The sequence below is a fragment of the Callorhinus ursinus genome, unplaced genomic scaffold (assembly GCF_003265705.2).
Source record: "Callorhinus ursinus isolate GAN/ISIS: 27379988/994484 unplaced genomic scaffold, GSC_fseal_2.0 scaffold68, whole genome shotgun sequence".
Taxonomy (NCBI): domain Eukaryota; kingdom Metazoa; phylum Chordata; class Mammalia; order Carnivora; family Otariidae; genus Callorhinus; species Callorhinus ursinus.
In genome coordinates, this window is record NW_027397130.1 from 4615437 (window position 1) to 4642655 (window position 27219).

Sequence of the window (27219 nt, forward strand, 5' to 3'; positions counted from 1 at the left end):
TGGATGTGGGTGCCCGGACATCCTCGGACATTCTGCCAAGCAAGCGAACCAAGAACATCTCTGGCCTTCAAGTCTTTCCGTATGGGCCCTGAGTAGCAGTTCAAACTGTCTTGACTTATAAATTCTTTAAATAACAAGTGGCAAGATCCTGTATGACTTTCTAATGTTCCATATATTCTCCCAACCGTCTGTTGTTCTGAGATTTATAATCGTGGGGCTCCTTGGGTGCCTAGCACATGACATAATGGAGGGAAGAAAAACTCCACAACTTTGCAAGCGAGGGAACACGTTGAGTTTTAGAATGCTGAGTGAAGTGAAAGGTACCCTTAACTTGGAGAAAATAACAGGGAAGTTTCTTTCTTTAGCTTTCATCACCCCTCCCTTTTTTTTCTCGTTATCTCTACCTAGCGTGGGGCTCGAGCTCACAACCCCAAGACCAAAAGTCGCATGCTCTCCCGATGGAATCAACCGGGCACCCCAAGAATAAGTGAATTTAAAGAAAAAGAGAAGTGGGGCACCCGGCTGGCTCAGTCAGGAGAGCATGCGACTCTTGATCTCGGGGTTGTGAGTTCGAGGCCCATACTGGGTGTAGAGATTACTTTAAAAAATGTTTTTTTAAACTTATAGAAATATAAAAAAATAAGTCCACTTATTCTTATGTCCTAGAAACAAAGACTTGGAGGACAATTTGAATATCAAGGCAGAGTAAAGCTTCTTCTCTGATGGAAGACGTCGAACCCACTGGCTTAACTTCTGCAACGCTTGCTTTAAACAGTTGAGCAACTCTGCAAGTTGAAAGGAAACAATGATTTCCAGGCAGTTGGATCAGACTCAGTTGAAAACAAAACAAAAACAAAAACAGAACAACCCTGAGGAAGTTTATGGACTCAGGAAAACCCGAGGGGCCTCCAAGGGGCTTCTGCTACCTCGACCCTCACCCTCAGATTTGCCACACTGGGACCTGGAGCACTTCCAAGACCCCTTCATTCATCTTGACCAAGCCTTTAACATTGAAGAAGGCTGCATCAAATAATGTTTGGTGAAAGCTTAGCAGCCTTCATGGCCAAGAACAAAACTTAACATTGAGCCTTAACACCCTGAGTCAGGAGCCTTTTTAGCCCAGCCCGGCAGCCCCCATCAGTGGTCTGGCTCACGTGACCCAAGTGACAGATGTACCTACAGAATTTCGGGCCCCACAACTGCCAGGTGGGTCCCGTTCAGCTCCCGATGTTCCCAGAGATAAAACAATATCCTGGAGCAGAAACAGCACAGGGTTTTTGTTGCTGCCGAGGCCATGAATATCTTCCACTAGGAGCAGCCAGGTTTCACAAACAGAGTAGACCCAGCAACACAGTTCCCACCAAAGCCCTCAACAGCAGGTCCAACCACACAAGGGTAATTTTAAATTTTTAAAAATTAATGTAGTGTTTTAAATAATCAAATAAATATCTGCCCTAGGAGACTCTCCACACGGCACCCATATCACCATGGCTTCACTCCTAAAGCCCGCCTTTGTTCAGGCATTTGCCCTTGTCCATATTCCGTTTCCCGGGGAAGCTGGGTGCTGCCCCAGCTCCAGCAGGTGCACCAGGTACGGCTAAGGCATCCCTCCTGCCAGGGACTGATTTAGGAGCGAGCGTGTCACCCAGTTCTGACCAATGACACCGGCAGGGGAGTCTGCCAGGAGGTTCTGGAAGGGTCCCTGCACTCTGACAAAGGAGACACATGAACAGAAATCCCCTATTTCTGTGTGTGGACACTGTTGTGCCTGCTCTCTCCTGGGACGGCTCCAGGGTACTGTGTGCACGAGGGGAGCCAGCATTTCCTGGGGAGGATGCTGGGGCCACAGAGAAGAGAGGAGGAGGAAGCAGATGGAGTCTTTTGTGACATGCCCTGGTCATGTGTGGGGCTGTCCTTCGTCTGCAAGACATCGAGGCCTGGGAACCCATCAGCGTCCTCACTGGGCAATCCAGTTTGACGAAGGGTTTTTTTCTGTTCCTTGTGGCTAAAAGCAACCTGAGCACATCCTCATTTTAGAAATATGGTTAAATGCAGAAACGAATAAAGAAGAAAATAAAAATCCCCTATAATCCACCATGCCATAATAACCACAATTTATGTCTTGGTGCTTTTCCATCACTCTTCGGCAGTGCTAATTTTGATGTCTACATTACATAAGTAATACACTTGCTTCCTGTAAAAAAGTTCCAACAGTGCAATTGTCTTATGCAGAAAGGAAAAAGCTGCTGGGGAACCCTCCCCGCCCCACCGTCGCCTCAGTGGTGGACCCTTTGCGGTGTTTTCTGAGGTATGCTCTGCTCCTGACCAATGAAGGTCCATACATACATAAACTGTAGTGTGCCTCCCATGGGGGTGGGGGAAGGGGAAGTCAAGAAGAGGAAACAGAATGGGACGGGAGCTTCCACACCCTTCTGCACGAAGGGCTGGCCTGGGCAGAGCGACAGAGTGGAGAGATCCTGGGCTTTGAGCAAAAGGATCTGGGTTCAAATTCCTGAGTCACAGTCGAAGGCTGTGTGGCCTTGGGCAGGTCCCTTAACCATTCTGAGACTATGTGCTCATCTGTAAAACAGGAATAGTAATGCCTAACAGAGTTGTTGTAAAGGTTGGAGATAATGTGCAGGGTATGACCATTATTCAAAATACTTGTCAATTTCCTACATCTCTTTCTCGACTCTTCTACCATATGCTGAACATCCTTTCCCCTGCCCTCTGCTGTCTTGCTCCCTCTGCATTAGCCGGGGGTTCTTAGTTGCAGACAACAGGATCTGCTACGGCTGGTTCAAGCCAAAGGGATTTCTGAAGGGGCAGAAAGCTCACAGAACCATTGAGACGGCCGGAGATGCAGGCACTGGGCAGGCTTCCAGGAACAACCGACTCCCCGAGTCACACCGAAGAACCAGCTCCCGGCTGCACCTCCCCGGGATTAGGGAACTGCCAAGTCAGGATGTTGCTGCCTTGGCTCCCGCCTCCAGAACCGGGCTGGCTCTGCCAACAATCCATGCCAACAAAACGATGCCCTGTCCCCTGCCTCCACACCAGCCAGTTCCGAATCAAAGTCTCCTGCCAGAGCGTGCAGTTAGTTAAATCTAAATCACACCTCTGAGCCCCAGCGGGGTTTACGTGTCTACCTTGGAAAGGGGATATCTACAATCTGGAAATCTGAGCACAGTCAGAGTGTGGAGAGAAGATTCAAAACCCTTGGGGCAGCCTCAGAGTATGGTGGGGAGTATAGATCAAGGATACACGCTTGCAAGCCTCGCACCTGTATCCTGGTCCATCGGAGATGGTATTGGGACGTGATCCAGTTCAACCCCAGCTGAGCTCAGATGCAAGAGGCAAAACCAGGAGATTGATCAGGCCATTCCTAGGGGCACAGGTTTTGATGGGTCCTTCACCTTTCACACTTTTAAGAACATGCTTGGGATGGGGTTTAGGACCTACTACCCCCAAATATGGCACCTTGGCACATTAAATAGTGCACACTGAAGGGATTTGAGAAAACAGCAGAAGCAGAAAGTCCTCTCCCACCTCCCCTGGCTTCTCCCCTGACACAGGTCATAAAATTCTGCCATGAGAGGAGCCCTCTCTACAGCCGGGCAAAGGAGCATCCTTACCTCTGGTGACGGGGATGCCAGGAGGAATTCCAACCAACAGACCTTGCTGAGCTTACCCCAGTTTACTGCCCCTTACCTCAGATTCTTCGACCTATCACATTCCTCCACGGCCATCCACTCAGCATCAAACCCCACACAAAAATGTTCAGGTTTGCGGCTCGACTGGTGGAGCGTGCAACTCTTGAGCTCAGGGTCGTTGAGTTCAAGCCCCACTTTGGGGATGGAGATTATTTAAAAATCAAATCTTAAAAAAAAACAACTCAGATTTAACTGTTTCTTCAACTCTTCACTTCATTATGACAGCTCCCATGTCCCAGAAAACGTCTATTAAATAATCATGTTTTTCTCCTGTGACTGTCTTTGTCAGTTTCATGTTCAGGCCTAGCTGGGGACCCTAAGGGAGTCCAGGGAAACTTCCCCCTCCCTGTGCTTGTCCATTCTAATCTCCAGTTGATGAACTCTCGGGCAGTGTAACAAACTAGCTGAAACTGGTTTTGGCGCAGTAAGAGAAAGTATTGTCAGTAAGGGGCAAATGTAGCCCGAGGGTCAGTGAGGCCTGGGAAAAGTCCCCACAGTCACGTTCCTGAAACTGTTCCTGTTTTTTCTAAGCTGTGGTCTCTTCTCTGGCATGGGATCAGAACGTGTCTGTGCAGCCTCGAATTTGTCCAATAATCCTGCCTTTGCACTGGAGCAAGGGTGCCCAGCATGTGTGAGTGCAGTTGGCTCATGTCATCCAGGGATCACACACAGAGCAGAAGGACGAACCACTACCACGGAAGGGCCCCTCAGGACAAGCCAGACTGGCCCTCTTCTTATGGATGATGTTGTTAAATACCTGCACTTGTAGATGATATTTTGCACTCACTCAGCATGAATGATTTCATCAAATACTCCTTCATTCTGCAGGTGGATAAAAGAAAGGCTGCTTCCTGTCCTGCCAGGGAGCTGGCATCCCTGACAACAGCCCAGTCTGCTCTCCCACAAGGTATGGGCTCTGTTGCGAGCTTTTCCTCCAGCTAAGGCACTGACATGAGCCTCATCATTTCAACTCCTGAAAGCAGCAGCTGCTTGGGGCACCCAAGTGAGCCTCTGACTCTTGATTTCAGCTCAGGTCATGATCTTGGGGTTGTGAGATTGGGCTCCGTGCTCGGCATAGAGTCTGCTTGAGATTCTCTCTCCCTCGGCCCTCCCCCACTCTTGCACACACACACACACACACACACACACACACACACACGCACGCACTCTCTCTCTCTCTCTAATAAATAAATAAATAATCTTAAAAAAACAACAACAAAAAGAAGCTGTTTATTCCAGCGTAGGACAGAAGCCTGCAATTCACCCATAATCCCTAAGGAGAGGTGGCCAAGTGATCTTCTAGACTCTTGTCCTTCTCCCAACGCTGCAAGCAGAGGCTCATTTTCCCGCATGTTCATCTAGCTCTTGGGACTCTGCGCGGGAGGAAGGCACCGCCAGCGCTGCCTTCCTCTTATTGAAGCGGATGGGATGGTTACTGGAAGGTACTAGTTATTTCTTTCCTGTTCTAAACCTCCTGGGGTTACCTTGCCCGTCAAAGCCTGTGTTCCCTGCGTGCTGCGACAGAGGCAATGCTGATGGCGGGACGCAGGGACAAGAGCTTCTAGACGCGCCGCCCCCACGCGTGCCTGCACACACGTTAGAACAATCAGGTTCCTGAGGCTGCACAATTATACCCTTGACTTAGGAAAGATGACCTGCTGTGGCTGGGGCCAGGGCTCTCCTTAGGTTAAATGCCATTTCTGGAACAGCAGCTGGAAATACACTGTCTTTTGTTACCTTTGGACCTAGTGGCGCGTGGGATTGTCTTCCGTTTCAGAAAAGTGTCCATTGTTACTTGGAATTGGTGGCTCAAAGGACAGCCCGGTCTCATTCACATTCCTTCCCTTCTTCTTCCCTTCTACTTAGGGTGACAGACGACCCGGTTGGAGACAATGTCCGTGTATGCCTGTTGACTCAAGGTACTTATTCATAATGCCCCCCTGTCACTCTCAGAAGTGACCTGGTTGGACGGTAAATTTTAAAGTCATTGATTTGTAATTGTTGTTGAGAAAGAGGGAGACAAGACCTCTCTGTAGGGATGGACTCCCCCTTGAGAGCCTGCCTGGGTCAGAGGCATTGGGTTGAAGAAAGGAACAGCTTTTCCAAACCCTTCCAAAGAGCTGTCTGATGCGCCCACCCATTACGGCTCTAAGCAGCCCACATACCCCCAGCTCCCAAGGCCCTGGGGAGCCCTACCTAAGCCAGGTGGACCTGTTAGCCTTCTCTGTATGCCCAGATTGGAAACATCGCATTATGCCTGCCATCCAGTTGACCCTGCGGCTGACCAAGATGAAATGCTGGTCTTGCTCTTTGGCCTCCAAGCCTCAGGCCTTCTGGTGGTAGGTTCCACAGAACGTCAGTGCCAGGCTGGTGCAGCGACTGGTCTTCTGGTCCTATCAAGGCCGATTCCACCATTCTATGTAGATTCTCACCTAGGGAGATGGGAATAAGAGGGAGGGGCTGGGCAGGGGTCTTCAGAGTGTCTCAAAGATCTGACACCCCCAAACTTAACCCTTTGCCTCCAGCTCCATGGTAATGAAGGCCTGTCTAACCCCTCAGCCCTACAGTGTTTCTTCCCACAGGAGATGGCCAGGGCCAACAGGGGGATGGGTTTTCCTGAGCAATAACTGGGGACAGGCCAGCTCTATGGAGAACATTCTCATCTAGGGCTTGATCTATGAAGTTACTCTATAATTCAGCAGCTCTGTCTAAAAGCTGTAGAACACATCGATCACCATTAGGCTGTCAAAACATTCATTCAGCTGATGAGAAGAGCTTATCAGGGCTTTTAAAAACACCAATCTTTTGCAAAGATGTTGGTTGGGTTTCTGCATGCCCCCAAAAAGTGTCTTTGCGCACAGATTAGTTCACTAGCATTTACTGCAAAGAAGAGAGAGAAGCTGGAAACAGAGGGGTAGGTGGCGCTCAACAGACCCAGAGATCGCCAATTATGGCATGAAAAGGAGGCTGAACATTTAATTTTGTAAAGATGGGGTGTCAGCCTGAAATCACGGTCCCAAAACTCCCCCTACCCACAGCCTCACCCCCACCCACACCCACACCGCCCACGAAGAGGGGTGAATTCTACAGTCGAAGATGGAGTATCCTGCCTGGTACCTCCTTGGAGGAACAGGACCGGAGGACGTGGAAAAGTCTGTGACATTCTACGGTTGTTCGGACATGCTGTGGCTGATAAAAATGTCTCTTCGAATTTCAAACGAAAAAACCCCTAACCTTGTAGCAAATTTATGTTCATGTTAGATCTCCGACTTGTGAAGCCCAATATAGAAACAGCAATAAAAACACCAGGTTTCGGTTTACCTCGGCCCAGAGCGCCGAGGCCATCATGCTGCTTGCTGCCTGAGGACGCACCGCCCTGTGCCGCCCTCCCTGTTGCCCCCTCTGGAAGTCTGGGCCTCTCCCGCCCGGTAGGGCTTTTGTCCCCGGATCTGCCCTACGACATCCCGCCCCGTCCCGCATGGCTCAGCTGCCCCACTAAACACCCATATGCAAAGGTCAGAATTCATTCCCCCTTCCTCCGGATTCTGGGTTGGGTTCTGCTCATACTATTATTCAAGTTCTTAGGAGATTCTGCCTTGGGGGGCGATCCCTCAAGCCCACCAATCCCCTCCAGCAGCACGCCCACCCCAAAATGGGCTCTTTTGCATCTTTACAGCTATGTGAATTTTTGTAGGGTTTATAAAGACTTAAGAGTCAAACTCTTTCAATTTCTTTCAGTTTCCTTTCCTGCACAATGAACTGACTTCAGAAACAGGCCCTGATGGAGAGGATTTTACATATAAGTGCTCCTGCTTTATTCTGTCAAGCACTCTCAAATACTTGGAAAACATCTCCCACGACCTCTCCCAGTGCTAATTTTGCTCCTTTTCATTTAGGAAACAGTGACTTGTTTTCTGGGTTTTGAAAAGCAAGAGAACACACTGCTTTGGTGGCAACAACTCAGAGGGTAGTCAGAACGCACAACGTCCCTTTTGGGGAGGTGGGCAGCATCCCAGAAGGGCCGTAGCCACCGAGTGAAGACCCCAAGAGCCGTTCCCACCCATACACTGTACACAGAGCCGAGAACGAGGGTCTGGTTCCCAAAAGGGTCTGAAACAGGTGGGGTCCTGGAAGAAACCTCTCCTGCCCAAACTCAGCTGCCAAAGGCGAACCCAGAGGGCTTGGGGCTTTAGGCAGATAATACGACCACAGAAATGCTATGCCCGACATTCCCCGTGTGAAAAAACCACAATTGCATTTAGCAGCTTATTGGTAGCTGGTGGACATCAGACCCAGGAAAGAGCCGGAAGGGCATAGTTCTCTGGAATGAATGCTTACTGACAAAACAAGAAAACAGCTCTGAAGTTAGGAACTGGGAAGAGCTTTGTTGCCGCGGTTTATGACTGTGGGGCTCCAGAAAATGCGAGCCCGCTGGGACTTACTTAACGGTTTGAATTTGTGCCTGACTCCTGAATCCAGAGGTGGGGTGGAGGGGAGCGGCTCCCAGGACCTCCTCAATAATGTCATTTATCACAGATATCCAGGTGGGCCACACAGTTTTGTAAAAAAGGTCCCACTTGGGACGCCTGGGCGAGTCACTCCATTGGGCGTCTGTCTTCGGCTCAGGTCATGGTCCTAGGGTCTTGGGATCGAAGCCAGCATCGGGCTCCCTGCTCAGTGGGGAGTCTGCTTCTCCCTCTCCCACTGCCTGCCACTCCCCCTGCTTGTGCGCTCTCTGTCAAACACATAAATAAAATCTCAAAAAAAAAAAAAAGGTTCCACTTAAAGCAGGGATGGAACACAGACACTGGCACCTTCTTCCCACCCTGGGGAGTATTCCGGGCCTGTGCGTTAGGATAAGAGATTGTGTGTTTATGGCGGAGTCAGGAGCAGCTAAGGCATAAGGTGGGAATGAGAAGAACCACTGTCTTGTGTTGAACTGTGTTGCACTCACGGAAAGCACGGAGGCCTTCAGGATCTTCACTTCGGAACTGTGGTTTGTCCCCAAGACAAGTGATACCCTCAGCCTGGCGGGACTTCAGGGGTAGGTGAGCAGAGAGACAGACTCCCCCTGGCTGATATCTCCTCCTAACTACTTCTTTATCCCGTCTGTTGCTGCAGGTGCGTTTTGGGTGCATTCAGCCTGTGACCCAGAAGGTACCCAAGAGCAGGTGTGTGGCAGGGAAGGCAAGGGGTTGAGGCGGAAGAAACCCGTGCCCGCTGTGCACGCCGAGGTTCTGTGAGGAGGGGTAGCGCTGCCCCATCTTGGACACGGGGGAAGTGACCAGGTCACCTTGCTTGGAGAAGGAACATCTAGGGATCGTAATTTGTTTGTTTCACCTATTTAAAAAAAAATCCATTGTGAAGCATCCTTTTATTTCAACATCTGAACTTTAAAGTTGGATCAAGGGGCACTGGGGTGGCTCAGTCGTTGGGTGTCTGCCTCTGGCTCAGGTCATGGTGCCAGGGTCCGGGGATTGAGCCCTGCATCGGGCTCCCTGCTCAGGGGGGGAGCCTGCTTCTCCCTCTCCCTCTGCCTGCTTGTGTTCTCTCTCTTGCTGTCTCTCTCTGTGTGTCAAATAAATAAATAAAATCTTCTGGAAAAAAATAAAGTTGGATCAAAATTTTAAGCAGAAAAATCTGTTTTTCTGGATAAGAAGGTTGTTCTGCAGGCCTGGAAAGAGCATGTGAGTTTCCAAGGGGAGTGACAACAGGTGGTGGTCCCCTCAAGGCTTAAGTGGTTTTTATTTTTGTTTGTTTTTTTTTTAAGATTTATTTATTTATTTGAGAGAAAGAGAGTGAGAGAGAGCATGAGTAGGGGGAGGGGCAGAGGGAGCAGCAGACTCCCCACTAAGCAGGGAGCCCGACCTGGGGCTCAATCCCAGGACCCCTAGATCATGACCCGAGCCCAAGGCAAACACCCAACCGACTGAGCCGCCCAGATGCCCCTCAAGTGCTTTTAATTCATCTTTTTGAATGTACACCATCAGGAGCTCAACACGGGGCTCAATCCCACAACCCTGAGATCATGACCTGAGCCGAAACCAAGAGTCTGAAGTTTAACCAACTAAGGTACCCAGGGGCCCCTGCACATATATTTTCAACCGAGAAAATAGGACCATACTACTGTACATCATATTTTTAAGTAATTTTTTATTAAAGTATAGCATTCAAGCAAAATCACAGATCCTCAGCAAACGGGTGGGTATCTCGGAGAGATGCACCTGTGTGACCACAGCCCCAGCCAAGAGCTCTCCCATGACCACCCCCCAGAGGCCCCTCACCCTCTTCCCAGTCACCCACGTCCCAGAGGGAACCTCTTCTACACCACAGTCTAGGGTTCCTGTCCGTGACCTTCACAGATGAAATCACACCATTTGCACACAGTATGCTTCCTTTTCTACGGAGCGACCCTTCACACACAGCGAAGAGCCCAAACTCGAGGCGTGTTTTCACGTTTGCACACACTGATGAACTGTCCTGAGGAGGGAAAGGTAAGGATCAGGTCCCGCAAGTGCCCTCCCTCCCCAGAAAAACCGGTTTTCTGACCTCCTGTCACCACACAGCGACTTTTGTCTGATTTGGGACTTCATGTCAATGGAATCCCACAGTTCTTGGAAACCTTTTCCTCACTCACCACAATACCAGGAGCTCCTTTCCAACTGTACAGCCCTCCCACAATCTGTTTACTGGATCGCCCCTTTCTGTCTCTGGTTGCTTCCAATTTCTGATTAATTTTGAGAGCAAAGTATCTGAGACACATCAGGCTTCTCTGAGTCACAGAGGCGGGCCTGCCAGTGGTCAAAATTGACACACTCACAGGGCCGGGTCCTTGCGCCTGGATATCCCCCCCCCCCCCCCCCCCCACCCCCGCCGCCAGGGCAAGCGGCAGGTCCAGTCACTTCCCCTTCCGGAACTGATAGGAGGGAGACTGTCCCCCGCTGAAACAATTGTTCTCTCAGGCTACCGCCTGTCCCTGCAGCCGGGCAACCGAGGAGGCCTTTCCTCCCGGAGCTCGGTCAGCCAATCTAATTACTCCAGTGGGTAAATCACTGTGCAGAGCTTCGGGTTCCAAGACAGGAACTTTTCTCAAGGGTGCTTTGGAAGACAAAGAATGTTCCTGAATGCAAACCAAGTAAACAAGTCCACACCTCTCTTCTGGGTAACTGGACAAAAGTTAAAACCAAAGCAGTTTGCCTGCTGTCGGTTCCAACTATTGTGTTTGCCCAGAAAGTACGGAATTAGGAAGCACGGGGGAGCCCAGCATATTCCAAGGAAAATGTTTGCAAGCTGACAAATCATGATGAAGTATGACGCCACTTTCAAAAACTGTGCATATTGGGAGATCAGCATTTCATGCCTTCAGTGAATGTAGCGGTAACAGTGGGCTACTGGGTGGTGAACTGAGCGCTGGAAGCAGGTAGCTGCTGAGTACTTGCAGATTATTTTGTTCCTTGTACAGTATGTGAAGAGCGGTGCACACTTCTGGTGCAGGATGTAGAACATAAACGCCACAGAAAGTAAATGGAAAGTATAGCTTTGAATAGTGAGTTTTAGTTCTTTCTCCTTCAGAGGGAAGCTCTTAAAAACTCTGCTCAAACACCCTTTGTGACAGTGTCACAGAATTTTTTTCTTGGGATGACCACAGTTCTAACAGAACTGGGATGACAACTCATTTGGGATAGGAAATGCCATGATGCACACGATAATCTATAAAACTGGGGCCCCCTCCCTCTGGCCCCCGTCATGTCCCGGGGGGAAGAGCAAGAGGCGCCTGGCACCAGGCCACCCTCCCTGCCTGTGTCCAAGATGCACAGGCGACCCGGCTGCAGGCCTCGGGCTGTCCTGACACCTCAACTGGGCAGCTGGGGACTCGGGCTGAGGGTGCAGGGACAGCTGGGCCATGCAGGCTGCGTCACCACCAGATCCCGCTGCATGCTGAGCCAACGGGCTGGAGGAAAACTGCAGAAGCGGGCGGATGTGTGGAAGGGTGTGCGGGGAGGGGGCTGAAAACAATGACATAAATCTCAACCCCAGATTGTCCCCTTCAGACCCTGTGGAATGGAACCCATCAGCAAAGGCCCCTTGTCACGGGGACGTTCAGGGGTTGCTGACAGAGCTCAAACACTCCAATATAGCCAAGTTCCAAAACCACTCCACCATTCGCTTGTGTAGAACCTTTAGAACTTCTAGATCTTGGGGTGCCTGGGTGGCTCAGTTGACTGAGTGTCTGACTCTTGGTTTCAGCTCAGGTCATGGCCTCAGGGTTGTGGCATCAAGCCCTGTGTAGGGCTCTGCACTCAGTGAGGGGCCTACTTGGGATTCTCTCCCTCTCCCTCTGCCCCTCCCCCCCCAAAATAAATCAATGAATATTAAAATAAAAGGACTTCTATGTTTTTAAAAGATTTTATTTGAGAGAGAGAGAACGAGTGGGGGTGGGGAGCAGCAGAGGGAGAAGGAGAAACAGACTCCCCGCTGAGCAGGGAGCCCGATGCGGGGCTGGATGCCAGGACCCCAAGATGACGACCGGAGCCTAACCGACTGAGCCACCCAGGTGCCCTAAAAAGGACTTCTAGGACCTCTGTAAGATTAGTCCGGGTGCCACTGTTGCCAGAAGGTCAGGAAGAGCCCCTCTCACGGTGCTCAGTGCTGACGGGCCACCCGGACTGTGGTACCCGCTGTGTGCGGCGCGGGAGGGACTTCTGGGCCGCCCCGCAGGCTTCCCACGTTCCCATCCTCTCCCCCCCATGTGTTCATTAACGGAGTCTGACCGAGAATGGAAATACATAATAGATATTTTGTATTTCTCATACTTGTAATTATTTCTACTTCGTTAGCTTAAAAGCAGCCGAGGGAGACCCTTCACTGCCTGGCGCGGTGGGGGTCAGGTGTGGCCCAGCCGTGGGCCTCTGGCAGCGGCCGTCCCCCTATCTAGAAGGTGCAGAAAAGAACCTTTCGGCCTCAGAAACCTGTTGTTCGAAGGTGCAGTAAACGAGATGAAGGTGAAGCGCCAGGCCCAGCCCCTCGGGGGGTAAGGGGTCCTGAGGTGGAAGCTACTTTCTGCTTGTTCTGGCCCCTGGGGGTCTACGGGGTGCTGGGCCAAATGAAGAAGACTCCTCATCACTGCCCCAGAATCTGAAGGCATGGAAGCTCCACGGGGGGCAGCTGGTTTTCTCCAGGACAGAAGGGACTCCTTCCTGGTAAATCACAGCCCAGGGGGCATTAATGAGTGCCCGTAGGTGACAGGCGGACGCCTGCTCCCGGAGCGCTGTAGAGCAGGTGGGCGCACGCAGATGCTCCCGGGCAGTCAGCTGCCGGGTGAGGCGAGGGCACAGCAAGGGGAAGCTGCCGGGGACTGGAGGCTAGGCTGGGGGGCGGCTTCTTGTCTGACTCTAGAGCAGACCTGAGTAACTTCAACTTCCCCTCACTTGGGAGGAGGTAAGTGGAGAATTTCCTTGACGCCCAACAAAATTAGATAAGAAGAAAGCCAGTGAATGGCCCCAGAATAAGAGGGGTGGTTTTTTGGTTTCTGGTGGTTTTTTGGGGGGGTACTGTTTGATTTTCTGAACCCCCTTATCTGCCTAAACGCAGAGCCTCCTGAAAGAGTTCAAGTGTCAGGGCGCCTGGGTGGCTCAGAAGGTCAAGCGTCTGCCTTCGGCTCAGGTCATGATCTCAGGGTCCTGGGATGGAGCCCCACTTCGGGCTCCCTGCTCAGTGGGGAATCTGTTTCTCCCTCTCTCAAATAAATAAATAGAATCTTTAAAAGAAGAATTCAAGTGTCATAAATGCCCTCCCCAGGCTGGGACTGCAAGCCGAGAAGACGGACTCCTACCAGCAAAGAGCAGTCCACATCCAGACGAGAAATCAGCCTTGTCAAGGAACTACCACATCTACCACCTATTCTAAAGGCTCACTCACCTCTCCTAAAAGTCTTGCTTTCCTGCACGCGTCCGTCTCCCCTCCCCTCCCCTCCGCTTCTTAAGAGGGTAGATGAGCTCTCAATTCTAAGCTTCCTCTAGGCACATTTCTGTGAACTCCACTACAAATCTGCCTTTTTCTTGCTAAACTGTCTTTGTCAGTTTAATCTGCAGGCCTCCAAAGAAAGCACCTAAGAGGGTAGAGGAGTTCACACCTCTCTACTACTAGTAAAGAAAAAAACATGCAAGGACACTTGTTAAGGATGGTGAGGCAGCTCCATCCAGGACCCTCACGATGGGCTGATGGGCGGAGGGACCGTGTGCTGGGATTTACAGTGGGGGAGAGAGATTGGGCTCGACTCCGAGCGCAGCGGGGACAGGCAGGAATTTATAGCCAGGGAGCACGGGAGCGGAGCAGTGAATGGAAAATCACTAAGAGGAAACGTAGAGGGTAAGGGGGCTTCTGGCTAAACTGACCTAGCGGGATTCTCGCTGAAGGCCAGCCAGGGTGTCAGGCATCACCCAGGGGCCAGTGGAGGATGAGGAACCTGGTCAGACATCCGGGAAGCAGAGGGGGCTTCTGGTGAAGCTGACTTAGCAGGGTTCTTGCTAAAACTGCATTTTATAAGGAAGTGCATGGACGGGCCTAGGAGACGGTCTAGGAGCCTGACTGAAGTTTGGTCAACAGCCCTGGATAACAAAGCTCTCCACAAAGGGAGAAGAAAGCAATGAATGATAAGCGTTCAACCACAACATGAGGAGCACCCCACGAAACCCACTGAAGGAACCAAAACACAGAAAACACGATCCGTGATAGAGCTAAGCAGCTGCAGCGAGACAATGGGTCCTCGTGTAGGTTTGCAATTAGGTGACAGTGGAGTGGGGCTGTCCCCTCCCAGGACACTGACAGCATTATCCTCCTCACATTTCAAAGAGGAGGCTCTCTGGTCCTAGGGAAGACATTCCTGAGTTGTGAGATGGGCCAGAGACTAATTTAGCCACGGAACAGAGTAGCATACTTGTGAGAAGGGCAGAGAAGGACAAGCTGAGAGCAAAGGGAGGAGGGGGAAGCCTCTTCCGTTGTTTCTGTACTTTTAAACAATGGCTTATTTTTACAGGGTCTCAGATCCTTTTTTTTTTAATTGAGATATAATTGGCATATAACATTATATGAGTTTCAGGTGTCCAGCACCATGATTCAATATTTGTATATATTGCAAAATGATCACCACACCTGTCACTCTTCCCTGGTTTTCAACAGGGAGAACAAGACCTCCAACTTTTTGTTTGTATTTGTCCTTTCACGCAGTACAGGATTCCTGAAGCCAGACTCCAGAATCACCAGGAATGTCCTGGAATTTTTTTTTCCAGCTGCTTTTAATCACCCATGTTCTCTGAGACCAGGGAACGAGGACCACCGACAGCAGCTGGGTGTGCGGCTGCCCCTCCTCGCCTGAGATTCCCAGACCTCGCTGGTGTGCCTGGCCCGCCGGAAGTGACAGAACCACCCATACGGCTGGCACACGGGGCTCACGCTTTTCCCGTGGGAAGTCGAGTTCCCAAATGTGACACTTCTGGCATCAGCTCTGGATTAGACATATCTAATCACATCCTGGAAGGAAGGAGGACAATTCACTGATGACGCACCTGGTTCCTCAGCTGGGAAGAGTAGGGGGGACACGAGGCATTACAGCACTGTTTGATCGCTGCCAGGAGGCGGCTGTGGACAGGCCCATCTATCAATGTCAAATTTTTTGCAAATTGTGATGGACTCTGCCAACTTATATATGAAGGTCAAATCTTGGGTTTTGCTCCAGAACCAGGTGGGAGACCTTGAACACGTTGCTGAATCTGAGCATCCACTGCTGGGCTTCCCATCTATCTCCTGCTGTTACTGAGAGCTAAATAAAACCAAACATGGATGATGCTCACCAAAAGGCATGGGGCGCTCGTGAAAGCACTCAGCTGTGTTCACTCCTTGAGCAGCAACTTGAAGCATTTCCACTGGAAGGAAGCGCCAGTCCACAGGCACGTGTCTGCCTCACGTGGCCTGTGGGCCCAGCCTCTGCTCAGAGAACGTGTGTTGACACGAGTCAAAATGGCTATGAAGGGGAGAACAGACCCCCAAATATGTCTCTTTGGCGTATTACTTTAAACTGGTTATTTTTAAGAAACTGCAGTGACAGGAGCAGCTCTCACCCTTTAGTAAGAGACATTTCTTTCTGAGGGAAGTCTCCATGTGTGCGGGTGTCTCCTGAGGTCTCTGGAAACTCATCAGTGGAGGTGTGAACTCAAACCCTCACAACACCCTCACCTTGTTCTCGGTGCTTTTCCTGATCACCTCCACAACTGACCCCCCCACCCCAACATCTCCTGTATCTTCAGCTGGAGGTGGTATTTAAGGTGATGGCTTTGGCCATTTGGGGGCGTAACTGTTTTCCTGCCATGTATATAGGAGGTACGCATGTCATTAAACTTCCGCTTTTCTCCCATTAATGTCTCATGTCAATTTAATTATCAGCCCAGCTGAAGAACCGCAAAGGGCAGAAGGAAACCTCTTCCACCCCTGCAGCCTCACAGGGTGACCTCAGCTAACACCTTCTCTGGCCAACTCCCTCAAGCAGCAACCCTTCTGCCCCCTCCCCCACACCACTCCTCCCACAAAGGAAGTTTCCTTTTTGCCGAACTCTTCCAGGGCAGATCCCTAGTCAGAGTATCCTCCCGGGTGGGGTGCCCCGCCCCCCCCACGATCATCCTTAACAAGATGGTCTGTTTCCTAAGTCTGGATCTGTTTCTTTGACACTGGGCAGCAAAATGACAGAGGCCTCAGCAGGGAGACCACTGACTTCAGAGTCAGGCAGCACCAGGTTCAGGTCCCTGGCCCACCGCTAGTTGACTCCTGCCATGTGGCCTTTGCACTTGCTGTTCCTGCCACCTGGAATGCCCTTCCCTCTTCATTCCTGGCCCACTGCTTCTTGGGAGTCAGCTTTCAGTGCAGACACCACCAGTGAGGCCTTCCCTCTCCTCCAAGCCAAAGTAGGAGCCCCAACAGCACTCAAAGCAGGGACCTTCCCCAAAGGTCTCTTCTTTGTGTATTCTATGTGATGGTTTATTTTTTGGGGAGGGGTGGTCCCTCAACTACAAAGCCTGCTCCAGGGCTGTGGTGATGGTCTTGTTCCCCCTGTATCCCCAGTGCCTAGCATGGTGCCCAAGTGTGTGACCCACATTTGTGAATGAGAAAGTGGACACTACCCTGTGACCCTAGGCAGTCACCGGCCCTCAATGAGCCCACTCCCCCCACATAAGAGATTCAAGGAGGTAAGATTTGCAAATTTTTGGCACCTACTGGACCTGTCATAAATTTTGCTTTCTATTCTCTCTCAATTATACAATATTTCCTTTTCTCTCAAAGTTTAGAGAACATTCAAACTAACCTCAAAAGAACTAATCAAGGTTAGGTTAGGACAAAGATTCTATGTTAGAATCCTGGACCATCTCCTAGGCCTGTCTGTAAACTTCCTTATAAAATCTAGTTTTAGCAAGAACCCAGCAAAGTCAGTTTCATCAGAACCCGCAACCCCCCCCCACCTTCCCGGATGTGTGACCAGGTTCCTCATCCTTCACTGGCCCTGGGGTGATACCCGACACCCTGGCTGGCCTTCAGTCAGAATCCCGCTAGGTCAGTTTAGCCAGAAGCCCCCTTACCCTCGACATTTCCTCTTAGTGATTTTCCATTCGCTGCCCCGCTCCTGCTCCCTGTCCCTGCTACATTTGGAACTGAACCCCATTCTATACTGAGGTCTCTTTTCCTTTATTGCAATAGTTCAATAAAATCTGTTTTCACCACTTTAATCCAGCTCTGATTTTTGACAGCTGGGAGGTTTTAAAATTATCTTTCATGTGACTTTAGTTTTATTAGACCAACAGTAAAGAGATGCTCTTCACTGCCTCTCACCGTACCTATGGAACAGGCCTCACTGAATCCAGCTTACGTATGAGGCCTCAGTGCACAGACTGTAAGAAATCATGACCACTACATGCTGTGTCGGGAAATTCTTCCTTAATATAGGAAACTGGCTCATGAATATGTATAGATACTGCTAGTAATCACAACTGGGCATGTGTCAGACGAATTAAACCTACATCCAAGTCTACCATCAATGGGAGATGTACCAAGCAACCAAAAATGCCCTCCCTTACTCCTCAAAGTGTGGTCCCCAGACCAGCAGCACCAGGGAACTGGTGAGAAATGCAGAGTCCCAGGCCCCATCTCAGCCCCACTGCACCAGAATCTGCATCTGACAAATCCCCCAGGGGATTTCTGCACAGGTTGTTTGGGAAGCGCTGAACTAGGCAACACTTCCCTTTATGTTCTTAGAACCAAGATGCATTCTTAAGCAAGTCAGAGATGATGTCTAGGTCAAAGAGAGGGTATAAAACACTGATCTAGGGGCACCTGGCTGGCTCAGTTGGTGGACTGTGTGACTCTTGACCTTGGGGTTCTGAGTTTAGAGCCCTACGTTGGGTGTAGAGATTACTTAAAATTCAAATCTAAAAAAAAAAAAAAAATGGTCTAAACCTGGCTTGGGACAGAGCCTTTTTCTGCCTGATTAAAATTCACAGCCTCCTTCTGGGAAGACTGGCATCCCCTTGACATAATGTGTAAGGAACTTCCTGGGAAACCAGTTACCTACCCACCCAACTGTGAGGTCTTCAGCCAGGATTCTTTTTGTATTTGCCCTGACAATAATCCAACCTTTACATTTTCCTGTAAGATATAAAATTCCTAATGAAAACTGAACTTCTGAATTGGCCTTAGCGGGGCCTCTCCCTTGCACGTGACTGTAACAAAACTGTAACAACATTCTCCTAACTGCACCGTCTGAAAAGCCTTCTTTCACACATCTAAGAAACAGGCAGAATGGGTACATGACGTCATGTGGTTGACCCCGTGCAAAGGTAGAGGTAACGTGGCTGACCTTGTGTAAAGCTGGGCCTGGAAGCTATGGGCCATGTGGGAACAAGACTTAGTGACCAAAGAAAGCTCCACCAAAGAAACAGCAAGACAACTAGGGGAGAACAAGAAGGAAGTGAAGAGGGTCTTGCGAGGCGAGGCCGGGGGCAGGTAAGCATCGTTACCTGCAGGACAGTGCAGAATGCTGGTCCGAGCAGAATTCACACAGGATGATCGTACTGGGGGATGCGCAAGGGGAAGCGGAGGGGGTCTGTGAGTGCTTGGCCTGAATCCACCACAGAGGAAGTCGACAGGCAAGGCTTAAGATGAAGAGTCAAAAGGAAAAGCACAGGGGCGCCTGGGTGGCTCAGTCGGTTAAACATCCGGCTCTCGGCTTCAGCTCAGGTCATGACCTCAGGGTTGAGAGATCGAGCCCCGCACTGGGCTCTGCGCTGGGCTCCACGCTGGGCTCCACGCTGGGCACGGACCCTGCTTAGGATTCTCTCTGCCCCTTCCCCACCTCTCTAAAAACAAACAAAAACTTGTGCATTGTTACTTTAGGAGAAAAACTGAAAATGAAAACCAACACTAAGCAGTGCTTACACATGTGTAAAAAGCAACTGGAGGAAGCAACCCCTTTATTTCATTTAGATTTCTTAGTATTTCCTATTTCCTCCGTTAACTTTCAAAGGGGTGTGGCGATTGGGAACAGAGACGTAACTGGAATGAAGGGGGCCATGGGAGCTTTGCCCATACGTCTCCAGGACGGATGACAACAGAGTCAGTTTCAAAGGGCCACGAAAGTCGGGAGTTTGACTTTAGGAAATGTGTTCCATGGGGACAGCTGCAGGGACGGAACATGGCTTACGGAGCCTCTAGTGGAAGTCAGTATTAAAAGCCCAAGTCCGGTTTTAACAAAGAACGTGCTGTTCAAAGAAAGTAAGAGCCTTATTTCAATTCCATACGATAATCTGAAGGTTTTGCCATTGGTGGCTGAAGGTCGAAAGCAGCGTTGCGTAACCGGGACACAATTGCACAGCTGCCAGGCCCCAGACACGTGACCTCCCCCCTGGCTCACTCGGCTCCGTTTTTAATTACACTTACAAGAAAAGAACTAGTTTTCTGCTGCAGTTGCATAATTGATCTGAAAAAAATATCGGCACGAAGAGTCGTTTTAAACAGTCATTATGTGCAACCATGTAAAACCAAAACAGGCCTCTGCCCTGTGAAGGTCAGAGGAGCATGTCCTTTCTGTTGTCCTCTTGGTAGTAATTTAAATGACACAGATCTACTCTTTGTTGCAAAAAACAAGTACACAGTTTCTACGAGGTGGCAACAGGCTAGAAAACAGACAACGGGTGAGTTCCACGACAGAGGCACACCCGCGTGCCCAGGGCCCAAGGTCCTTGCCACGCTGCCACAGGTCGTCTGCGCGGTCTCTGGCTTCATCTACAAGGTGAAAGGCACCAGGCTGTCCCAGGAACTTATATCCAAATGTCTGTTCCCAGGTCAGTTCCCTGGGGAACACCAGGGTTCCGGTTCAACAGAGCCGAGAGGGAGCCTCCCACAGTCACACCGTCCCTCTGCATAGATCAGGGATCCCCTCAACGGGCAAATCTGTTAGCGCAAGAACAGGAAATACTTCTAATGCCAATACTCTGTTAGCAGGGTGAAACGGTCCTTAAAAGAGGAGAGGAAAAATATGAGCTACTGACTCCTACTTGGGAGTAAAAGTCAGACTTTCCTACAAGGCTCTGCAAGACCAGGCGCCTAGGCGCCTCCAACCCTCCTCAGAAAGCTGCCTTGTTCACTCACCTTTGCCGCTCCCCCTGCCTTGGATGCGCTTCCAGACTTTTGCGTGACTTCCTCTCTTCCCTTAGGATGCAGGCCCTTTCCTGACCACCCTGCCTGAAACTCACACCCTGCTCCAACCCGGCCCTGTTTTCCTTTCCTCCAGAGCACAGCCCACGCTTCTCCCCTTCTCTCGTGACTTCTGGAGTGGGAGCTCTCTGATGGCGGGGAGTTGCCTGTGCCCGGCTCCCCGGCCCAGTCTAACACGGCCAGTGGTCAGTGCTCAATTCAGCATTTTTTTTTTTTTTAAGATTTTACTTATTTGACACAGAGAGACACAGCAAGAGAGGGAACACAAGCAGGGGCAGTGGGAGAGGGAGAAGCGGGCTTCCTGCTGAGCAGGGAGCCTCATGCGGGGCTGGATCCTAGGACCCTGGGATCATGACCTGAGCCGAAGGCAGATGCTTAATGACTGAGCCACCCAGGCGCCCCTCAATTCAGCATGTTTAATTCATCAGAGAGCAGTCAACGAGGTTCCCTTAGTACTCTACCTAAAATGACCTTTGAGACCATAACTCTCTTTTTCCCATTCAACAGCACCTTTAGAATGGACGACAATTGGCAGTCTAAACCACACTGGCTCTGTACAGATCTTGTTCCGTGTTGGTGTGTACCTTCAACAGCAAGTATGAGTGACATTCTCCCGGGAGATGCTTCTAAACCCTTAACACACTGTCTGGGACCTCAAGTACTGGTATGTGTTGCATGGGAGTCCTTACTGAAGAAAATCTCTCATGCCGACTAGAACAACTTGTCCCGGGAGTGTGGACGGCAAGTTGCATTAGAGCATGCTCTTCTCCTCAAGTGCTGTGTCCTGTGCCTGGGTGGGGTTCAGCTCGTCCACAACACGATGAACGCTTCCCAGGAACTGTGTGCATTGGGGACCTCCTGGCAGAGTCCTAACAAGGAGCCCAACCCTGCAGATCAACCTTCTGCAGAACTTTCTGGTGAAATAAGGGCTTGGCTAAATTCAAAAACTAAAACTGGACCAAGTTACAAACGAGAACAGGGTGACTCATCAGGATTGCGTCCTCTAGTGGACAAAGAGAAGTTCAAAACCATGCCTGGCTCTGTTTTAGTTGGAATTTCATTCTGTTTTCAGCAACAGGCCTTTTGTGTTCCACGGCCATTTTTAACATTAAAAAAATTACTTCTTACAGACTGTGCATTTCATTCTCCACTGCTATTATTAAAAGGCCCAGCTCTTTGAAAAGACTGGACTCCTGCCTACCTCAACCGGTTCTCTCTTACATAATCCAGAGAAACAAAACCCACAAATGCTGAAGCCCATCCACGTCATGTCACAGCCTATTTAGATACGTGTTCTTTGGGGGGAGCAAGCACACCATTGCTGCGCCCAGGCCAGCTGGAACCGAATGACTGAGCAGGAGACAGCTGGGGAATATTCTCCGGTACAGCCTCAGCCAAATGCAATCCCGAGCCCCTCCTGTGGGTTCTGGGCTTCCCTCCCGTCACTGACGGCACCCACACACCGCATCAGGGTGCAGGATGGATGGAGGCTGTTGTCTTGGGGTGTGGCCCCAGAGGAAAGGGGCAGAGGTTCAAGGTTAAGCACCCACGTTGGAGCAACATCTGGAGGGGCTAGGGGCTGCCAGGGGAGACTGCAGGATCTCAGCCCACGCCCCTGTGCATCAGAGCAGTCTCTCCTTATCCATCTTTCCCATTCTCGGCAGGCTCTCCCACCCTGAGAGGTCTCAGACCGAGCCATTTGGATGCACCGGGGACACCCAGGCAGCCTCCTCCATTGACGCCAATGCCAAATGAGAACAAGAAAGAGGTACCTGCACATCACCAACGACTCTATTGATATGAAGCACATCCATGTCATCATTCTCCGTGCTAGAAACACGATGTTCCTGCTCAGGGGGGCCCAGGAGCTAATGCTTCTGATTAATCTATCGAACCAAAGGCTGAAGCAACTCACTGAGTGAAGTCTGCAGGCATAGAGCCCCACCGCCGCTCCACGACACACACCAAGGCCAGACAAGGCCCTGCCCACAGCCGCTGTGCCCAAATGGACGTTTACACTCAAGAGAAACACCGCAGAGAACAAAGCACTGAGCGGGCTCCAATCTGTTTCTTCCAGAAATACCAATATGTACAATTTCCCCCAGTATACCTATCAGGACACAATATGTTAATTTGGGCAATTATTACACTTTCTCTAAACACAAGCACGTAGAGGAGGGCAGGGCCCACACTGAGACTTACATGCTCCCCGCGAGAGGCCCAAACGTGACCACAAGCGGGGTGAAAAAGCCAAGAGCCTGTAGCAAACCCACCTCAGTTCCCGGTAGCAGGCAGGACCCTCCCGTGGCCAAGAGCACCTTGTACCCCAGGACCCGACGCACGGCAGCGTCCTGGAAGCTCGCAGCCAGAGACACCGTGAAGTGCCCTGAAAACCCAAGAATGGGCAGCAGCCAGCTCACGGGTCTGAAGTGCTCCCGAACACGTCACCGGATCTGCTGACTCCTCACAAGCGTCCACCTTTGGGAGTCACTGTCCTCGTGGTCCCCGTCTTCCTGAGAAATAGGGAAGTGGCCTGCCTGAGGTCACCCAGCAGGCCAGGGGTGGAGCTGGGATGTGAAAGCCCCACACTAACCCCTCGGGTGCAGACAGCTGGGTACGCCTGCCCTTCAGTGCTGACACGCGAGCTGCCGTCTCCCGGGGTGGTCATGCCCGCCCTCCACAGCGGCGGTCTCTTGGGCTATGGCTCTGTTACAAAGCCCACCAACAGCCTCCCTGGCAAGGCCTGAAGTTACACTCTTGGCTCTGCAGGCACTCGCAAGCCAGACCCTCCTGGGAGTTGAACTGGACAAGAGGAGGGTTGGGCCAGAGGATGTTAAGAGATTCACTAAGTACGTGAAAAACACAGACACGAGCAAGGAGGGCAGGCAGGAACCCTGGGTGTGGCATGACTAGGTCTGAAGGTCTGGATAACCTTTCTAGGCCATGTAAAAACATACATGCCGTACCCTGTCACACAAAGACAGCGTGAAAGAGAGGAACCACCACTGACGTGGTTTTTCCTTTTCTCACATCAATACGCGGCGAACGTTCAAAAGATAGGAAGGCCTGGGAGAACTCTCTGGACGGCCCCCACACGGGGCTAGAGACACAGGTGAGGAAGCAGGGTTGGCAGTGCCCGGCAGCTACTGGTGACCAGTTCTGAGGCCAGCAGCCACTTTCCGGGAAATTCTGTTCAAAGGGAAGTCTGCACAAGGTGACCACCACCCTGAACTACACCAGCCACCCTCTTCCTCTTAGATCACAGACACAATGGTCAGCTCCCTCCACGTCCCCCCACTGCTCACACTTCCTACAGAGAACCATCAGCGGCTCAGTCTCTTCAGCTGGGAACCGTAGTACATCTCAGCAGCAGAGGTGACTCACTGCACACAGGTCCCTGGGGACGAAAACCATAAAGTGCATGAAAAAGTCTCCTTGGGGACGGACCCCTTTTATTTATATCCATACAAAACAGGGTCTTAAGCAGGTCAGCATTCAGAAGTTACATGGTTGAGTAAATGAAACCAAAGAAACCTGGAGAGTTCCAAGCCCCCAACAATTACACTTCGGGTACACGGAACCAGGCAGAAAAGCAGCCAGCACGCATTCAGCCCGCACACAGATCTTCCCGTGAACTCACCTGCAAAGAAAGTACATTTTTATCAGTTTTCACTCTACCTTAGCAAGTCTGTTGGCAGCATAAAATACCCTCCAAGATCTAGTAACTACTAACCAGAATACAACGTGGAAGGTGCCCTGCAGCGACCCCGCCCCTATCAGCCCCTCCTCCTTCCAGGTCCGCAGGCTCCATGGAGGGCTGGCCACCTTCTCTGTGGAGGCAACCACAGTGATCTCCTACCCCCTCCCGCTCCGGGCTGTAATCTGCACACTGCCTGGGGCCTTCCTCAGAAACCTGCCGGCACAGAAGCCACAATGAAGCTAGCCCTGAAACCCCACACCAGCCTATGTATTCCTACATCGTCTTCCCTGCTTCCAGCCACATGGTTCTCCAGTTTGGCCCCAACTCAAGAGCTGCCCACATCCTCAGGCGTTTCCACCCCTCCTGCCCTTTGTCACGTGTCATCGGCTGGAAACAGCCCTTATGTCCTCACGGGGTCACATTCCATTAGGTCCTACTGAGTATGTCCCTTCCTGTGGCTCCATAGCACTTACGATGCCCACCTCTCTAGATTCTAAGCGCCACCCCCCCCCCCCCCCCCCCCCCCCCACCTTAACACCAGCGACCGCTTTTCCTTCCCCTCCCCCTCCGTGCCCCTCCCCAGCACAGAGAGAACGCTTTGACCACAGCAGGCACTCTTCCATCTTCCACCATGTGCTGACGAAGGGAGGGAGCCACTTCACCAGGAGCAGGCTGCCCTCCAGCCAACAGCATAAAGGCCCTGCTATGTGTGAACTCCTCAGAAGATGGGGAGGTTCTCAAGAAGCAGAATTCCTCTCAGCCTTTACCCAGGAGGGGATGAGGTACAGGAGATGTAAGAGTCTCTGGGTGGCGTGATTCCAATAAAGGTGCTCCTGCGCCTCCAATACCCGCTAGGCCTGTGCTCTCCAACAGTGGCCCCTGGCCACACGTGGCTCTTTACATTTAAATTAAAATGAAAAAATCCAGTTCCTCAGCAGCACCAGCCACACTGCCAAGTGCTCAAGAGCCACATATGGCTTGCGGAAGCTCTAACGAACGGGGCAGATACAGACCATTTCCAACACCGCTGGGAGTTCCACTGAACAGCACTGTTCTGTACATAGTGTTGTCTTGAAATGACAGATTTCAGCACATCATCCTCTTGTTTAAAACCCAGAATGACCCCTGCATTCTTAGGAAAGACCAAAACGCTCGCGTGAGCCACAGGTCCTGCGCGGTCTGGCCCTTCTCCACCTTTTCAACTTCACCGCACACCACTGCCCTTGCTTTTTGGGTTACAATGGTCTTCTTTCAGTTCCTCCACTGGCCACATTTGCTAGGTCGCTGGACCTTCAGCACAAGCCACCCCCCTGCCCTTCCACAGAAGGCCACTCATCCTTCAGAGTCCAGCTCAAGGATCCCATCCTCAGGAGAGCCTCCAGCACGCTCCCCGTAACGTTGCTAACAGGAATGTGCTTTCCTTCAGAGTTTCGGCCACAGCTTGAATTATACCCTCTTTAGTGCAATCATTTGATCTCATCTCCCCAAGGGGCTTTAGCCCCCCGAGAACAAGGGCCTGTTCTCGTTCATCTCTGCACCCACCAACATTCAGTACGGTGCACCGCCCAAGTATCAATCGATATTTATGAGGTCAACTGTTGCCAGATTTTTGGAAGCCACTGCTCCCCGGTACTAACTCTAGGGGTTTTCTTTTCAGCGTGGGTCCTGTTTGCAGTATCATACATGATCATCAAACTGCTGCTAGAATGTTCACACCTGTTACTGCAAATTCAAACCCCAGGAAAAACTGCTCCCGGGAATTTACTCTAGGTCAGGGTCGGGCTGTCTGGTACAAGGCTGCACCCACAACCGGGCAGGTTCAGCAACACAGGAGCCTTCCCCCAGACCATCGGCCTTAAGACTCTTCGTCTCGGTGCCTGACGTACCTGGATCCCCCAAACCGAGCGCGCTCTGAGTGCTCTCACCGACCAGGAGGAAAGGGCCAACCGCTGCCTGCCTGCATCTAATCGCCGAGGGCTGGAAAGTTCTCGTTATCTGAGGAAACCCTGGGGAAAGAGTCACACCAGGTGCTCTAGGAAGAGGAGTCTCATCCGCTATCTACGCGCTCCCCAGACCCCCGAGCTGGTCCCGGCCGCCCGGCCGCCCGGCCGCCGAGGCTCCTCCGGCAGCAGCCGCACCTACCGCAGCCCCGCCCCGGCGTCGGAGCCTGAGTTCGGCCCAAGTCCCCTCCGCCTCCCCCGTCCGGGACCCCGCTGCTCAGGCTGGAGCCGGTGACGGCGGAGGCCCCCGCGTCACCCCGCGGGCCGGGGTGGACCACCAGCCCGACGGGAGGAGTCCCCCCCACCTTAGACACGAGGAACCACGCGCCTCCACTCGCTCCCCGCCCCTGCGCCGGAGCCGCTCTGCACACGTACTTCCGGCCGGAAGTGACGACACACCACAGAGGCGGCAGCCCAGAGGGTCGCCCTGGGCTTTGAAACTGGGTCCTCCAAGGTCGTCTTAAAGGGGCCGAAGCCGGCGGGTGCTAGTCCGCGGCGATGGGGCACCTCTTTTCGACGCTAATCCAAGTTTTGGCATGTATCGGTGCTTCATTTCTGTTTGTGACTGAATAACATCCCACGCTAATAGACAGGGCTTTTAAGGTTATGTTCCAATCAAGAGGACTGCGGAAGCGCCAAATGCCCCACTCGGGGCAGATGGCGACTTGCTCGAGCTGCCCTGCCTGCCTTCTGCTTTCTTTCTGGCCTCCCCGGCAGAGATGGCCTGAGCAGCCAGGGCAGGAGCTGCACGTCTCCTGCATTTCCTAGGTAGGAAACTGGGGCCTGGCCTCCCCAGGCTCCTCGGTCCTCAGTGTCCAGTGCCGGCCTTCCGAGAGCGGAGCCCCCTCCGACCGCAGCCCCGGGGCGGCAGGGGGCTCGCCCGGAGCCACCGGAGCCACCTCACGGAGAAGGTGAAGCCCCAGCCTCTGGCACCTGGCCTCCCCTCTCAGAACCCTCAAGGAACATCCCGAAATAGTGTGGGGTCTTGCAGGAACAGGTGACAGAAACCCAACCCGACTTATGTTAAAAAGTGGACTTATTCGTTCATGTACCC

General features: G+C 51.6%; 1 long non-coding RNA gene and 1 other non-coding gene across 5 annotated transcripts; both read right to left on the reverse strand.

The window, feature by feature from the left end:
• Positions 1-4927: 4927 nt before the first annotated feature.
• On the reverse strand, positions 4928-26567 carry LOC112814469 (uncharacterized). Of its 4 annotated transcripts, none has more exons than XR_012376215.1 (6): positions 26471-26567; positions 26052-26171; positions 24000-24105; positions 23771-23862; positions 22739-22978; positions 4928-6145 (listed from the first exon to the last, which is right to left on the reverse strand). It is a non-coding gene; the product is annotated as an uncharacterized lncRNA (long non-coding RNA). The 4 variants fall into 4 exon arrangements; XR_003205777.2 differs by lacking the exon at positions 4928-6145 and adding an exon at positions 9850-10193; XR_012376214.1 differs by lacking the exons at positions 4928-6145; positions 26471-26567 and adding exons at positions 9850-10193; positions 26308-26464.
• On the reverse strand, positions 25829-26015 carry LOC112814476 (small Cajal body-specific RNA 16). Its single transcript, XR_003205785.1, has one exon.
• Positions 26568-27219: the final 652 nt, after the last annotated feature.